Source organism: Aquarana catesbeiana, linkage group LG04 (genome assembly GCF_042186555.1).
Source record: "Aquarana catesbeiana isolate 2022-GZ linkage group LG04, ASM4218655v1, whole genome shotgun sequence".
In the NCBI taxonomy this organism is placed as follows: Eukaryota; Metazoa; Chordata; class Amphibia; order Anura; family Ranidae; genus Aquarana; species Aquarana catesbeiana.
Window position 1 is genome coordinate 51,576,975 of NC_133327.1, and position 17,163 is coordinate 51,594,137.

Below are 17,163 nucleotides of genomic sequence, written 5' to 3' on the forward strand. Positions count from 1 at the left end.
TGGGAACCCTAAACTGCTGGGGACGCTAGTATAGATCTGATCAGATCAGATATTGATCCCTTCAGATACTATACCACTAAGGGAGGTGTACGGTGCGTGCGTGGGTGTTAGCACTACTGGCGCTAACCTGACGTTGCCTGGGGCTGGTGCTTGCCAGTTCACCAAAATGCTACCAAAAAAACTGTTAGCGATCGCAGGGATCAGGCCTGACTCTGCGAACGCTGCAGTTATGCGTTTAGTGTTTTGTAAGTGACAGTGATCGATCGATACTGCACTTGGGTGGGCTGGGCGGAGGGGCAAAACGCAGGTGCTAGCGGGTATCTGGGCTGATCCTGCTAACACTGCGTTTTTGGGAACTCTAAACTGCTGGGGACGCTAGTATAGATCTGATCGGATCAGATATTGATCCGATCAGATACTATACCACTAAGGGAGGCGCATGCTGCGTGCGTGGGTGTTAGCGGTACTGGCGCTAATCTGACGCTGCCTGGGGCGACGCATATCACCGCCGGGCGATTAGGGGGCTAAACCTTTATTCGGTAATAAACGGCGGGTGCCCTGACACTATAAAAAATAAACGAACTAACCAGCGTCAACCGTAACCGTTATACGGTGATCAGTGGTGAAAGGGTTAACTAGGGGGCAATCAAGGGGTTAAAACATTTATTAGATAGTATATGGGGGTCCCTGACGCTATAAAACGCTGACGGCGAACCTAAATATTTACCTCACTAACTAGCGTCACCAGCGACACTAATACAGCGATCAGAAAAATGATCGCTTAGTGACACTGGTGACAGGGGGTGATCAAGGGGTTAAAACTTTATTAGGGGGGGTTAGGGGGGTACCCTAGACCTACAGGGGGGTAACAGTAACTGTGCTAACTGTCACAAACTGACACCATGCAGTAATCAGAAAAAAAAAAAAAAAACCTGCTTGGTGTCAGTTTGTGACAGGGGGGGTGATTGGGGCGCGATCGGGGAGCGATCGGGGGGGGATCGGGGTGTTTTGTATGCCTGGCATGTTCTACTGTGTGTGTGTTGTGCACTCACATTGATGTCTTCTCCCCTCGGCGCTGGAACGGAAACTACCGAGCCGAGGGGAGATGACATCATTTCCTTTGCTGCTGTTTAGCATACAGCAGCAAAGGAATGTTCCCATTGGCCGGCGGCGATCGCGAGGGGGGGCCACGAACGGATGGCCTCCCCCTCCACTCTGATCGCCGGGGAACAAAACGTGACCGCCTCGGGCACCGGGGGGGTCCGATCGGACCCCCCACCCGCGGGAGGCAAATCACGTACATGTACGTGATTTTGCCTGCCTGTGCCGCCTTGCCGACGTACATCGGCGTGAGGCAGTCCTTAAGTGGTTAATGTTAAGTTTTCCAAGTCTATTTCTAATTCTGTCCTCTGTAAGCCATGAGAATGCTTCATGTAATGTGTCATGAGGATAAACACTGCAGTTTATCATCGTTTAAATGCTACAAAGAATATAACAGAATATGTAAAAAGGAAATCAAGGATGCAAAACATTCAAAACAAACAGCAGATTGCAAAAGATAGTAGGAAAAACCCGAAAAATTCTTCAAATATATTAATAGTAAAAAGGTCAGGTCTGAGCATGTAGGCCCTTTACAAAATAATCTAGATTGGGTGACTGGGAACAAAGAGAAGGCAAATGTATTAAAAACTTTCTTCAGCTTTGTGTATACAAAGGAGCATGGGGGAGCTCATGTCCATAATGGGGATGTATTGACACAGCCCCAAATGATCCACAATGGCTTAAAAGTTATATGGTCTAGAAAAATTTAGACAGAATAAAGATGGATAAAGCACCTGGACCAGATGGAATCCACCCAAAGGTCCTAAAATAATTGTTTATTTAAATAAGGTGCAGCACTCATACAAAAAAGTCCACAGGATATAATTCCGAAAGACAGTGTCCAGCACACTTCACAAGTTGTTTAGCAGAAGGTGACAAAAATTGAGGAAACCACCACCGGCACCCCATCACACAGCCGCTTACCCTCTCTAGTGGACCCTCATTACAATGGCCACATAGGCACCTTGTATAAATATTCTTTTATTGTCATTTCTGCTGTGCTGGCTGCTGTGAATTTAGATAACATTTGGTTCATTTTTAAGATTAAGCACAGCAGGAATTTATCCTTCCTAAAAGAAATGAGCTCTGTCATTTCAAAGCCATTGTTTCTAATTTTTAGGGACTCGATGACTGGAATGGTACCACTGGATTGGCGTAGGGCCAATGTGATGCCCATATTTAAAAAGGGATCAAAGTCTTTACCAAGTAACTATAGACCTGTTTGATTAACTTCTATAGTGGGGAAGATAATGGAGAGTTTAATAAAAGACCACATATACTAGTTCTTGCTGGAAAAAATATTTTAAGCAACAGGCAGCATGGATTCATGAAAGACAGAAGTTTAGAGATTTTGCCCCTGTTCAAATCATTAGTAAGACCCAATCTGGAATATGCCATTTAGTTTTGAGTTATTCACTTCAAGGTCATCACAGAGGACAAGGGGGCACTCTTTAGGTCTAAAAGAAAAAAGATTTAATCTCCAATACGGAAAGGTTTCTTCACAGTAAGAGCTTTGAAAATGTGGAATAGACTCCCTCCAGAGGTGGTTCTGGCCAGCTCAGTAGATTGCTTTAAAAAAGGCCTGGATTCTACTGACATTTACAGGGGGTCCCCTAGTTACAAACATCCGACTTACAAACGACTCCTACTTACAAACGGAGGGAGACAACAGGAAGTGAGAGGAAATCTACCCCTAGGAAGGGAAATTCACTCCTGTAAGAGCTATTATGGCGAAAAGGTACCTCCACTGATGCTTTATCACCAAGGCTTGTTTCCACAACAACCCAAAATTTTCAAAATCCAATTGTTATTGGGACAGAAAGTGAGGTGAAATCTTCTGAACAGGGGCACAGACAGCAAAACAAATGTTACAGGGGTGTTAACCCTTCCCTATGCTATCCAAAAAGCTTAAAAATAGTTTTTTTGGCTGGAGCTACACTTAAAAAATTTACCTGTTCCGACTTACAAACAGATTCAACTTAAGAACAAAGCTATAGTCCCTAACTTGTTTGTAACCCGGGGACCCCCTGTATAGGTAAAATTGATCCTGGGAAAATCTGATTGCATCTTAGGGGATCAGAAAGGATTTTTTTTCCCCTGCTTTAGCAAACTGAATCATGCTTTGCTGGGGTTTTTTTCCTTCCTCTGGATCAACTGTGGATATAGGATTGTATATATGGGAATTGTATTTTTTTTGGTTGAACGTGTTTCTTTTTGCAACCTGACTAACTACAGTATATAATTATGTAAAGAATGGGTTGGGAAACTCTTGACAGCCCTGCCTGATTAGATAATTGAACAAAACAAAAACAGGAAAACCGAGGCGCAGAAAAAAAAAAACTGCAGCATTCCCTGACAGCTCTTGATACCCCCAAGAATTCTACAAGGTATAGGGAAGATTGAAGAGAGGGATCTGGTGGCACAGGCATTCAAGCTAAGGCTGCTCAGGCAACAGCAGAAACAGATATAAGGCAGAAACAGCTTGAGGTGATTGGGAAAACAAACTACCAAAAATAACAATTTTTAATATTGGATTTGACTCGGGTCATCTGAATAAATTAAATTGGATCTGATCAGAAAAATCAGCCAAATTTCAGAATCATCACTAGTCCTGTCTAATACAATTTCACGATTTTTACATAAGAACAAAACAGAAAGAGATGTCTGCAATTGGTCAGTAAAAGAAACCTGTTCTCAAAAAAACATAGGCTGCTTACAATGTTTTTTTTTTTTTTAAATGCTTGTTTCCTGACTGTTATGTTAAAACCCCACTTCAGCCAAACATCAGTAGTGATAGTGATATATGGGTTTATAGCTCTCCCTTCCTGTCCTAGTGACATCCATTAACCCTTACTCTTTGTCCTGGTGTTATCAGAATCTTAAGGCTACTTTCACATTGGGGCTCTGCTCGTTTAAGCAACGCTTTTCAGCCACTAGCGGGGCGCTTTTAACCCCCTAGTGGTCGAAGGGGTTAAAAGCACCCGTGTTGTGCCACTTGAGAAGCACTTTTCAGGCACTTTGGAAGTACTGCCCATGCATTCCAATGGGCAGGGGCGGAAAGAAAGAAAAAAAGAAAGAAAAAAAGAAAGAAAGAAAGAAAGAAAGAAAGAAAGAAAGAAAGAAAGAAAGAAAGAAAGAAAGAAAGAAAGAAAGAAAGAAAGAAAGAAAGAAAGAAAGAAAGAAAGAAAAAAAGAAAGAAAGAAAAAAAGAAAGAAAGAAAGAAAGAAAGAAAGAAAAAATAGCTAACTCAAGGTTTGATCTAAGTGTGTTTAGGTCAAGTAAGGTTCAAAAGTCAAGGTCAGGGTCAAAGATCATGGCCAATATATTTTAGGCAGGATTTTAAAAATAAATAAAATTTGTATCAGTGTCAGTGTGCTTTAGGTAGGATAAAAAAAGCAAAATATGCACATTTAAGTTTATGGGCTGTACTACGGGTACAAACAATGGGTGTGCTCACATTTTTGTAAATATTTTATTATATCTTTTCATGTGACTACACTGAAGAAATGACACTTTGCTACAATATAATGTAATGAGTGTACAGCTTGTATAACAGTGTAAATTTGCTGTCCCCTCAAAATAACTCAACACACAGCCATTATTGTCTAAACCGCTGGCAAAAAAGTGAATAGACCTCTAAGTGAAAATGTCCTAATTGGGCCCAATTAGCCATTTTCCCTCCCTGGTGTCATAAGACTCGTTAGTGTTACAAGATCTCAGGTGTGAATGTGGAGCAGGTGTGTTAAATTTGATGTTATCGCTCTCATTCTCTTATACTGGTCACTGAAAGTTCAACATGGCACCTCATGGCAAAGAACTCTCTGAGGATCTGAAAAAAAGAATTGTTGCTCTACATAAAGATGGCCTATGCTATAAGAAGTTTGCCAAGACCCTGAAACTGAGCTGCAACATGGTGGCCAAGCCCATACAGCAGTTTAACAGGACAGGTTCCACTGAGAACAGGCCTCGCCATCGTTGACCAAAGAGGTTGAGTGCACGTGCTCAGCGTCATATCCAGAAGTTGTCTTTGGGAAATAGACGTATGAGTGCTGCTAGCATTGATGCAGAGGTTAAAGGGGTAGGGTCAGTCTGTCAGTGCACAGACTATATGCTGCACACTGCATCAAATTGGTCTGCATGGCCGTTGTCCCAGAAGGATGCCTCTTCTAAAGATGATGCACAAGAAAGCCGCAAACAGTTTGCTGAAGACAAGCAGACAAAGGACATGGATTGCTGGAACCATGTCCTGTGGTCTGATGAGACCAAGATAAACTTATTGGGTTCAGATGATGTCAAGCATGTGTGGTGGACCAGGTGAGGAGTACAAAGATAAGTGTGTTTTGCCTACAGTCAAGCATGGAGGTGGGAGTGTTATGGTCTGGGGCTGCATGAGTGCTGCCGGCACTGGGTAGCTACAGTTCATTGAGGGAACCATAAATGCCAACATGTACTGTGACATACTGAAGCAGAGCATGATCCCCTCCCTTCAGGGACTGGGCCACAGGGCAGTATTCCAATATAATGACCCCAAGCACACCTCCAAGACAACCACTGCTTTGCTAAAGAAGCTGAGGGTAAATGTGATGGACTGGACACGGAAGTGTCTCCAGATCTAAACCCTATTGAGTATCTGTCGGGCGTCTTCAAATGGAAGGTGGAGGAGTGCAAGGTCTCTAACATTCAACAACTCTGTGATGCCGTCATGGAGGAGTGGAAGAGGACTGCAGTGGCAACCTGTGAAGCTCTGATGAACTCCATGCCGAAGAGGGTTAAGGCAATGCTGGAAAATAATGGTGGCCACACAAAATATTGACACTTTGGGCCCAAGTTGGACATTTTCACTTAGGGGTGTACTCATGTTTGTTGCCAGCAGTTCAGACATGAATGGCTGTATATTGAGTTATTTTGAGGGGACAACAAATTTTCACTGTTATACAAGCTGTATACTCACTACTTTACATTGTAGCAAAGTGTCATTTCTTCAGTGTTGTCACATGAAAAGGTATAATAATATTTACAAAAATGTGAGGGGTGTACTCACTTTTGTGGGATACTGTATATGATATATTTCTAAGATCATCTGCAGTAGGAGAATTTATTTTGAGTTGTTTTTTGGCTACATTAAAAAAATATATATATTTTATTTTTACTATTTTGAAACAGTTTTTCTTTGATAAGAAAAAAAAAATTCAGGAGATATCCATTAACATTTACCACCAAATGAAAGCCCAATTTGTCCTGAAAAAACAAGGTATAATCCACCTGGATGCAAAAAGTAGTTGTGATGTGTGCAGTTTTACTAACATATTGCTAAAGTTAGTAAATTGTGCTTAGGCTTTACCATTTGTTTTACCCTTAGGCGCAAAGGGGTTAAAAACAGTAAATAAACAATAAGCCTGACTTTTCTGCACTCAATTAAAAAAGCAGTTTTTCCTGGAGTTGATTAGGGATTAGCAGACTCCTTTTACCACAGATAAATTTACTGCAAAATTACAGATTTTGCTTTTCACTTAAGTCAATTGAAATTAGCTTCAAATTTCACAATGAAAACTCATTAAGCAAAATTGCTTCCAAAAATCCATAGCTCTGTTTACTAAGGTCGACCATAGACAGAGCACATTTCTTTCCTGCAACCACGGTTTGCAGGGAAAAAATTCACTTGATTCCCCCATCAACACACACAATGTTGATGCAGGAATCCCTCCTGATGAGCCATTGTCTTCTCCTGGTGGGAGAAGCTGTCCCGTCGGAGAAGACAGTGATTATTGTTAGAGGCTATAACAGCCGCTCGCAATAATCCCATGAAAAATCCAGCAGGCTGGTTGTATACAAGTTGATCGATCAATCAACTTGGTTCCATTCAGCCTGCCCTTACATAGTTATAATCTCAGCTGGACGAAATTCAAACTGTCTACGGCTGGCTTTGAAGCTGACTTGGTAGTCAAAGGCTTTGGTGAAAAGGAAAGCCACGTCACTAAACTAATCTGGTTCTTTATCAGCATTGTTTGTTTTTACACGGAAACAGGTGTGGTATAATTGGCAGGAGTGACCATAATCTTCAGGAGCCATTTATATTTGTACCTTTAAAAATTACAAAACAACATAATGCTTGCGAAAAAAAGAAACTTCTAACAACAGATGTCACTGCAGCAGCTCCCTGGCACCGTTATATTTTATTCCAACCCTGTCACAGTGACTTTTGATGGACAGCTTGGTCTTCATGTAAAATATCATCATTACATGTATTAACTACATTCTTTGTATGATTTGTATGGATCAAAATAATAAAACTACCTATAGGGCACAGCAAATTATAGCTGGCATCCTCAAGCAGCCATATAATGGAAATGTAAGATGAGTTGATATTTTACTGACCGCCAACTTAAAAATGAGCAGTGCTAGGGATTTCTGTGCTTTTTGTTTATGACATACAGGACTGTCATACCACCTCCCAGAACATTCTCCACTACACAAATTAGATCATCAAAAAGGCTCATTCAGTTAATTCCTCCTACAATGCTATACAGCCCTGATGAAGTATTTGTAATTGTGTTGGTTTATTTACAGATTTTAGTAATAAATGTATTTGCCACCTATAGTGTAAAGCCAGACATACAGTATCTCAGAAAAGTGAGTACACCCCTCACATGTTTGTAAATATTTTATTATATCGTTTCATGTAACAACACTGAAGAAATTACACTTTTCTACAATGTAAAGTAGTGAGTGTACAGCTTGTATAACAGTGTAACTTTGCTGTCCCCTCAAAATAACTCAACACACAGCCATTAATGTCTAAACCGCTGGCAACAAAAGTGAGTACACCCCTAAGTGAAAATGTCCAACTTGGGCCCAAAGTGTCAATATTTTGTGTGGCCACCATTATTTTCCAGCACTGCCTTAACCCTCATGGCCATGGAGTTCCCCAGAGAGTCACAGGTTGCCACTGGAGTCCTCTTCCACTCCTCCATGACGACATCCCAGAGCTGGTGGATGTTAGAGACCTTGTGCTCCTCCACCTTCCATTTAAGAATACCCCACAGATGCTCAATAGGGTTTAGGTCTGGAGACATGCTTTGCCAGTCCATCACCTTTACCCTCAGCTTCTTTATCAAAGCAGTGGTTGTCTTGGAGGTGTGTTTGAGGTCATTATCATGTTGGAATACTGCCCTGCAGCCCAGTGACAGAAGGGAGGGGATCATGCTCTGCTTCAGTATGTCAGATTACATGTTGGCATTCATGGTTCCCTCAATGAACTGTAGCTCCCCAGTTCCAGCAGCACTCATGCAGCCCCAGACCATGACACTCCCACCACCATGCTTGACTGTAGGCAAGACACACTTGTCTTTGTACTCCTCACCTGGTTGCCGCCACACACGCTTGACACCATCTGCACCAAATACGTTTATCTTGGTCTCATCAGACCACAAGACACGGTTCCAGTAATCCATGTCCTTAGTTTGCTTTTCTTCAGCAAACTGTTTGCGGGCTTCCTTGTGCATCATCTTTAGAAGAGGCTTCCTTCTAGGACAACAGACATGCAGACCATTATGATGCAGTGTGCAGAGTATGGTCTGAGCACTGACAGGCTGACCCCCCACTCCTTCAACCTCTGAAGCAATGCTGGCAGCACTCATACGTCTATTTCCCAAAGACAACCTCTGCATATGATACTGAGCATGTTGGTTGACCATGACGAGGCCTGTTCTGAGTGGAACCTGTCCTGTTAAACCGCTGTATGGGCTTGGCCACCATGTTGCAGCTCAGTTTCAGGGTCTTGGCAATCTTCTTATAGCCTAGGCCATCTTTATGTAGAGCAACAATTCTTTTTTTCAGATCCTCAGAGAGTTCTTTGCTATGAGGTGCCATGTTGAACTTCCAGTGACCAGTATGAAAGAGTGAGAGTGATAGCATCAAATTTAACACACCTGCTCCCCATTCACACCTGAGACCTTTTAACACTAACGAGTCACATGACACCGGGGGGAGGGAAAATGGATAATTTGGCCCAATTTGGACATTTTCACTTAGGGGTGTACTCACTTTTGTTGCCAGCAGTTTAGACATTAATGGCTGTGTGTTGAGTTTTTTTTTTTAGGGGACAGCAAATTTACACTGTTATACAAGCTGTACACTGTACAAAGAACAAAGATCCAAAAATACAAAAATCCGAAAGAACGAAAAACGATTCAACCTACGAGTTTACGAAACGATTACATTCGGATAATTTCTTTTTTCGTATTTTCTATTATAATTAAATTATTAACTATTATTATGGTTTTTATTATTATTAATATTATTTATTATAAACTATTAATTTATAGGTAAAATAGTTGTCATAGTCATTAATTCTTCTATTCAGGTCTCTGTGCCATAAAAGCAAATTTGGGATAGATTAGATGTACATTTTTATTGGAATTTCCGAAGTAACGAATGCCGCATCTAAACGAATGGAACAAAACAAATACGAATCCATCCGAAGTTAAGAATCATCCGAAGTAACAAATGCTGATCATAACGAATGTTCTGATAAATTAAAAATAAACAAAAACAGTGAAACGAAAATGAAACTAAACACATTTTTCAGTAGTGCACATGTCTAGTTATAGATATAGTAGATCACTATTATCGGGTTTACTATCTGGTGATCTGGGCATGATAATGCAAACACAGAACTTATTCCTATTTACAGTATGTATAGCTATCAGCTGGAGGAATCCATATAAATATATAGGAATGTGCAATGTGCACCTGCTGGAAACAAGCTGGTACTAACACTAGGGATGGCCGAACACCCCCCTGTTCGGTTTGCAGCAGAACATGCGAGCAAAAAATTTGATGGAACACGCGAACAACGTTAAAGTCTATGGGACACGAATGTGAAAAATCAAAAGTGCTAATTTTAAGGGTTAATATGCAAGTTATTGTCATAAAAAGTGTTTGGGGACCTGGGCCCTGCCCCAGGGGACATGTTTCAATGCAAAAAAAAGTTTTAAAAAAAGGCAGTTTTTTTGGGAGCAGTGATTTTAATAATGCTTAAAGTGAAACAAGTTAAATATTCCTTTAAATTTTGTACCTGGGGGATGTCTATAGTATGCCTGTAAAGTGGCGCATGTTTCCCCTGTTTACAACAGTCCGAGAGCAAAATGACATTTCTAAAGGAAAAAAGTAATTTAAAAGTACTAGCTGACAACAATAATGAATTGTCGGATCTCTGCAATACTCATAAAAGTTATTGAAAAAAAGGGCCTGGGGTTCCCCCACAGTGCATTACCAGGCCCTTTGGGTTGGTATCAATATTAAGGGGAACCCCGAACCAAAATTAAAAAAAAAATGCATGGGGGTCCCCTCAAATTCCATACCAGGCCCTTCAGGTCTGGTATGGATATTTTGGGGAACCCCGCGCCAAAATTTTTTTAAAACATGGCGTGGGGTCCCCCTAAAAATCCATACCAGAACCTTAGCCGAGCACGCAACCTGGCAGGCCACAGGAAAAGAGGGGGGATGAGAGAGCACCCCCCAGAACCGTACCAGGCCAAATGCCCTCAACATGGGGAGGATGTCCCCATCAACAAGGGCCTCATCCCCACAACCCTTGCCCGGTGGTTGTGGGGGTCTGTGGGTGGGGGGCTTATCAGAATCTGGAAGCCCCCCGGTTACGTAACGGGTGACCCCGCCCCCCTCTGACACCATGGGGAAAACCATAGGGAAGTCCCCATGAAGTCCCCATGCATCAGAGGGGGGCGGGGTAACCCGCCTTCAGTTATAAAAGAACTGTCAGAAGAACAGAAGCGTCACACAGCGGGAACCTCCCATGGATGCAGATTGTCTGAAGAACGAAGCGGGAAAGAAGAAGCCGGAGGAAGATGCGGACGAGAAGAATGAAGGAAGAAGCAGAGGATCAGAGGAAGAAGAGGAAGAAGTGAGGGAAGAATAAGATGGAGGTAGAAAACCGAATGAAGACCAGAAGAGGATGGAAGAAGAAGCGGAGAAAGAAGAAGACATTAATAAAGGATTTGTCAAAAACCGTCTCTTGTCTTTTTTAACATTTTTGACACTTTTTTTGTGAAATGGTAGGGGTAAATTTGTACCCCATTACCATTTCACACGGGGGGGCAGGATCTGGGGGTCCCCTTGTTAAAGGGGGCTTCCAGATTCCGATAACCCCCCGCCCGCATACCCCCACAACCACCGGGCAAGGGTTATGGGGATGAGGCCCTTATCCCCATCAACATGGGGACATCCTCCCCATGTTGAGGGCGTGTGGCCTGGTACAGTTCAGGAGGGGGGCGCTCTCTCATCCCCCCTCTTTTCCTGCGGCCTGCCAGGTTGCGTGCTCAGATAAGGGTCTGGTATGGATTTTTAGGGGGGCCCCATACCTTTTTTTTTAATTTTGATGCGGGGTTCCCCTTAAAATTTTGGTTCGGGGTTCCCCTTAATATTCATACCAACCCAAAGGGCCTGGTAATGCACTGTGGGGGAACCCCAGGCCGTTTTTTTACAGTGACTTTTATGAGTATTGCAGAGACCCAACAATTCATTATAGCTGCCGGCGCTACCGCTAGTACTGTGCCTGTAAAGTGGCGCATGTTTCCCGGGTTTACAACAGTCTGAGAGCAAAATGACATTTCTAAAAGAAAAAAGTCATTTAAAAGTACTAGCAGTAGCCCCGGTGTAGTGATATGATGTATAGTGGGTAGATAATTAATTAGTAGTTATAATGATGATGTAAGTACTTTTCCGCAGCAACCCACTTCTTCCAGAGAGATGCACTTTATTGACTTCCAACATAGAACAAAGTGCAAAGTCCACAGATGACAAAAATCCGACAGAGTAAATATAATTTAGAGTCCAATTTTTCCTAGATTTGCACCTTCATAGTCACACACAGACATGACTGATAGCTTGAATAGTCCCCCCTGAAATACTAGTACCCTAGGAGGGAGTTTCTGCTAGGTCAACCAAAAATACTCTTTGATCTTATTGTTACCCCCTCAAGTCTAATTACCATCAATAAATATTTTGTCTATGGTCCTCATTGCTCAAATAGGAAATGGAAAGAAGCAGATATGAATTGTAAAATGCTTGCAAGATGGTAGTTCTAGTAGTTAGAACTGACCCAAGTGGGGGTATATGTTGTAATATGTTGGTAGATTTATGTAGGATTTTATATTATTATGTCCGAGCCAACTCAATTTTAACATATCAAAGGGACAGCTGATGACCCTTTGATATTTTGCTCTTATGCAAGTCTACCTAGGTGTGTGAGGTATGGCCTGTTAACCTAATTGAACATTTCAGAGGGTACATTGTTTAAAGGACCATAGAAGAAGTATTTATTGATGGTAATTAGACTTGAGGGGGTAACAATAAGATCAAAGAGTATTTTGGGTTGACCTAGCAGAAACTCCTTCCTAGGGTACTAGTATTTCAGGGGGGACTATTCAAGCTAGCAGTCACTCGTGTCTGTGTGTGACTATGAAGGCGCAAATCTAGGAAAAATGGGACTCTAAATTATATTTACTCTGTCGTATTTTCGTCATCTGTGGACTTTGGACTTTGTTCTGTGTTGGAAGTCAATAAAGTGCATCTCTCTGGAAGAATTGGGTTGCTGTGGAAAAGTACTTACATCATCATTATAATAATTGCCATTCGCACGGCATGACAAGGGCCTCATCCCCACAACCCTTGCCTGGTGTTTGTGGGGGTATGCGGGCAGGGGGCTTATCAGAATCTGGAAGCCCCCTTTAACAAGGGGACCCCCAGAACCCACCCCTCGTGTGAAATGGTAATGGGGTACAAATGTACCCCTACCATTTCACAAAAAAAGTGTCAAAAATGTTAAAAAAGACAAGAGACGGTTTTTGACAATTCCTTTATTAATGTCTTCTTTTTTCCCCGCTTCTTCTTCCATCTCCTTCTGGTCTTCATTCTGTTTTCTTCCTCTATCTTGTTCTTCCCCCGCTTCTTCCTCTTCTTCCTCCGATCCTCTGCTTCTTCCTTCGGTCTTCTCATCCGCATCTTCCTCCGGCTTCTTCTTCCCCACTTCATTCTTCGGACGATCCGCATCCATGGAGGTTCCCACTGTGTGATGCTTCTGTTCTTCTAAAAGTTCTTATATAACTGAGGGTGGGGCCACCTGGTGACCCCGCCCCCCTCTGATGCACGGGGACTTCATGGGGACTTCCCTATGGTTTTCCCCATGGTGTCAGAAGGGGGCGGGGTCACCCATTACGTAACCGTAACTTTTATTGTTTCACTTTAAGCATTATTAAAATCACTGCTCCCAAAAAAATGGCCGTTTTTAAAACTTTTTTTTGCATTGATACATGTCCCCTGGGACAGGACCCAGGTCCCCTAACACTTTTTATGATAATAGCTTGCATATTAACCTTTAAAATTAGCACTTTTGATTTCTCCCATAGACTTTTAAAGATTGTTCCGCGGCTTTTGAATTTGCTGCGAACACCCCAAATTGTTCACTATTCGGCAAATGGGCAAACAGCCAATGTTCGACCCGAACTCATGTTCGACCTGGACAGCCCATCCCTAATTAATACTAAGGGGGCAGAGAGCCAACAGAATTGACAAAGGCAACGATCGATTCACAGTTAAAGCAGTAGTAAACCGCTGTGTGTTTTTTTATTTTTTTATTTTGGACCTGCAAGATAAAGCCATAAAGTGCTTGTATTCACCACTTACCTATAGGTACAAATTATGCATGGGAGTTTACACCCACTTTAATTGACAATGATAAAATGTCAAAATGGCATTGCTTAAATGCTGCCTCCCTTTGTGTTTCCCTTTGCCCTGGTCATTCAGAGATTGGCAGGAAAAAAATCCTGTTTTTTTTTGTTTGTTTTTTTTTTTATTTCCTTTTTACATGATTGGGAATTCAAAATGAGCACAGTCCTTACCTAATTTACTAAACATTCAAATTGCTAAGTGAACAGTCTCTCTACCTTTAGTAAATTGATCTAATGTTCAGTTAGCTTAATGTAAGTGTTTACTTTGAATATTTAATCAAATGCAAGGAAAATAAAAATAACAAAAAAAACAAAACTTAATTTTTACATCCATTTGATTAATTTGTTAAAGTGAACCCTGCTTCACCGTATTCACTAAGCTAAGTGGATATTTCCTATCCATTTAGTAAATTCAATTTAAAAAGTCAAGGAGCCTTTGGACTTCCTGTTTACGTGGTGAAAAATCTGTTGTCTGATAGAACTAAAGTGTAAAGGAAAGGGTATGACCCCTGTCTGTTTTTTTTTTTTTTTGCCATCTGTGTCCTATTGGGATTGATTTCTTTCACTTTCTGTCCCATAGCCAAAACAGGAAATACAGTAGGATGACAACATTTAATATAAAATAACATTTCAGCGCATCTCACAGGAACTGACATGATCACTGCATTTTTGGTGGGTTCAACAGGTGAATCCTGTGCTTGCTGAATTTTTTTCTTAGACTGAAAAAAGAAAACAAATCCAGCTGCCATATCTAAGGACTGTTAAGCTGCTATGTATTACAACTTTGTTTTTGGGCTAGGATATCCTTTAAGCCTAAAGCACGGATGTCAATACATTTCCATTTTCCACCAGAAAATTTTTTACATGTCAACAAAATTTTAATTTGCTATATCCGCAAAGGTAAATTGTTAGTATGCACCTAGCTTGTAAAAATAATTAATCTCAAAGGATGGGGATTTTTTGTTCATTCTAATAAGAAGTCTTATAAATTCTCCTCTTTCATTATAGTGCATATATGAAGAAGGTCAGTGGAACCGTCTGCACTGTATGAGATAACATTCATTCTGTGGCAATGTATGCACTAGTAATTTTTTAAACATTTATTTTAAACAACAGATTTCATTTTTTGAATATGATATGCAATTTTAATATTTAATAAGTCATTAATGCTGCATACAACTTAGTAATATGTAAGAAGAAAAATGAAAATTATAAACTGCTTTAAAATATATATTTTTTTAATTCTTGAGCTCCTTGTATGTTCTTCAGTCTTTCCACACTTTTTCGCTGAGCAGGAAAATGACAGTGTGCAGCGACGGATCTGTCAGAGCGCCGCTCTCCCCTATGGGGGATCTGATGATGATGGACAGTAGAGCCCGTCGTCACCCGATCCGAAAACGGATGGAAAAGTAGGGTTTTCCGCCGTTACACTTTTCGGATCGGAGCAGGTCGGATGTCAGCGGACGTGTCACCGCTGACATCCGACGTTCCATAGGGATACATGTATGTCCGTTTTTCGTAATAGAGAGCACAAAATAGAGCTGCCACTTAAATATCAAATCAAATCATATATACACAGAATCCACCCTCCAATGGTGCAGATGGATAGCGGCGCGAACTATAACAATGATGAAATAATTGCTTGAAACCCTCATGGGTTTTCCATGAATAAGTGCTGGTCACGAAACATGTCGGGGCGTAGCTGTCTGGCAATCTAACACTAAGATTAGAGGAAGGAGTGACGGGTGACGGAGCGGGGATCGGCCGAGGGACGGGTCACTGCAGGCGGGTGAGACACACTCCAGCTTCCATACTCCCTGGCCGTGTGTTGTGGTTTCGCTTTGTATCCTGTTCAGTGTGCCGTGCTGTTTTCCATACTGCTGTGAAGTGTGCTTTGCCTACCAGTTTTTATTTGAATGTGAGTTCATTTGACGCAGTTTTAGTGTGAATAAATTGATCTTTTTAACGATGCTACACTATTGGAGCCTTTTTTTTTTCTCATATATGATTTCACGATTATGAGGAAGAAAGCCAGTGTGTAGCAGTGGAGATCTGGAACGCATGGCTAACCCCCATGAGAGTGGGTTGAGGCTCTGTTTGGCCAAACACGAGAGTGGGAGGCCTTAATAGCTGGTGAGTTTGAATTTCAGAAGGGAGTGGAATCACGTCACTGAGGTGTGTTGAAATTTGCGGATCACAGCAGAACGGTTTTGAGGATACCTGCACTGTCTTCTTGGGGTGGTGTTTTCTTGTCACACATTATCATCACTGTTTTTGTGGACTATTTTTGGATTTTTTTTATTTCACTTTGGACTTTGTTAATTAATTAATTTATTTTATTATTTTATTTTTAGTTTTCATATATATTTTTCAAGTGATTATATGTTGTAGGAACTACTTGTATTTATTGTCACGTGGTGTATAGTAATATATATTTATCCCATTATAGTTGGAATATTGGGGGGCATTTATTTTGTTGTACACACTGGAGTGTTCTATTCATTTAGATCACTAATACTTTATGTGTTATAAGAGTGAGTGCTTAGTTATCATTCATCACCTTTGAGATTCAGCACACCTCTAACTCACCCCAAGGTACTAAGAACGGTGGGGTTTCAAGCTATTTTTTCATCATTGTTATAGTTAGCGTCGCTATCCATCTGCACCATTGGAGGGTGAATTCTGTGTATATATATATATATATATATATATATATATATATATATATATATATATATATATATCACATTATAATTAAGTTTTTTTTTTCACTTATGTTGTGTGGCACTTTGGCACTTTTTTTGCATTATATAATATCATCTATGATGCATTTCAGCATATTTATTTGATTTATAGTGTCTTATGCACTTCGGTATGATCACGCTTTTGATTGTGTATGTTTATACTCAGTATTTTTTTTATGACTATGAAGTAACTATTTTATTATTGTTTATTTATGTAACCATTTATTCACTAACATTTGATATTTGATTTAGGAGGGCACATAATTATTTTCATGTGTTTTAGTTTGGAGATGCACACATTTTTTATTACATAGCAAAATTTAGCACACTTCTAGCGCAGCATTTTCTCTATTTATCAGATTGTTAGCACGCTATATGAGACGTGTTCTATGCATGCAGCTGATTAGTGTTAATCTCTAGGAAATTAGTTCATGGTGGCTCGCAGGATTCTGTTTATTTTGATTAGAGTTAGGTTATGTTTAAAAGTCGGGTTAGGGTTAAAAGTAGGGTTAGGGTTAAAAGTAGGGTTATGTTTAAAAGTCGGGTTAGTGTTAAAAGTAGGGTTAGGGTTA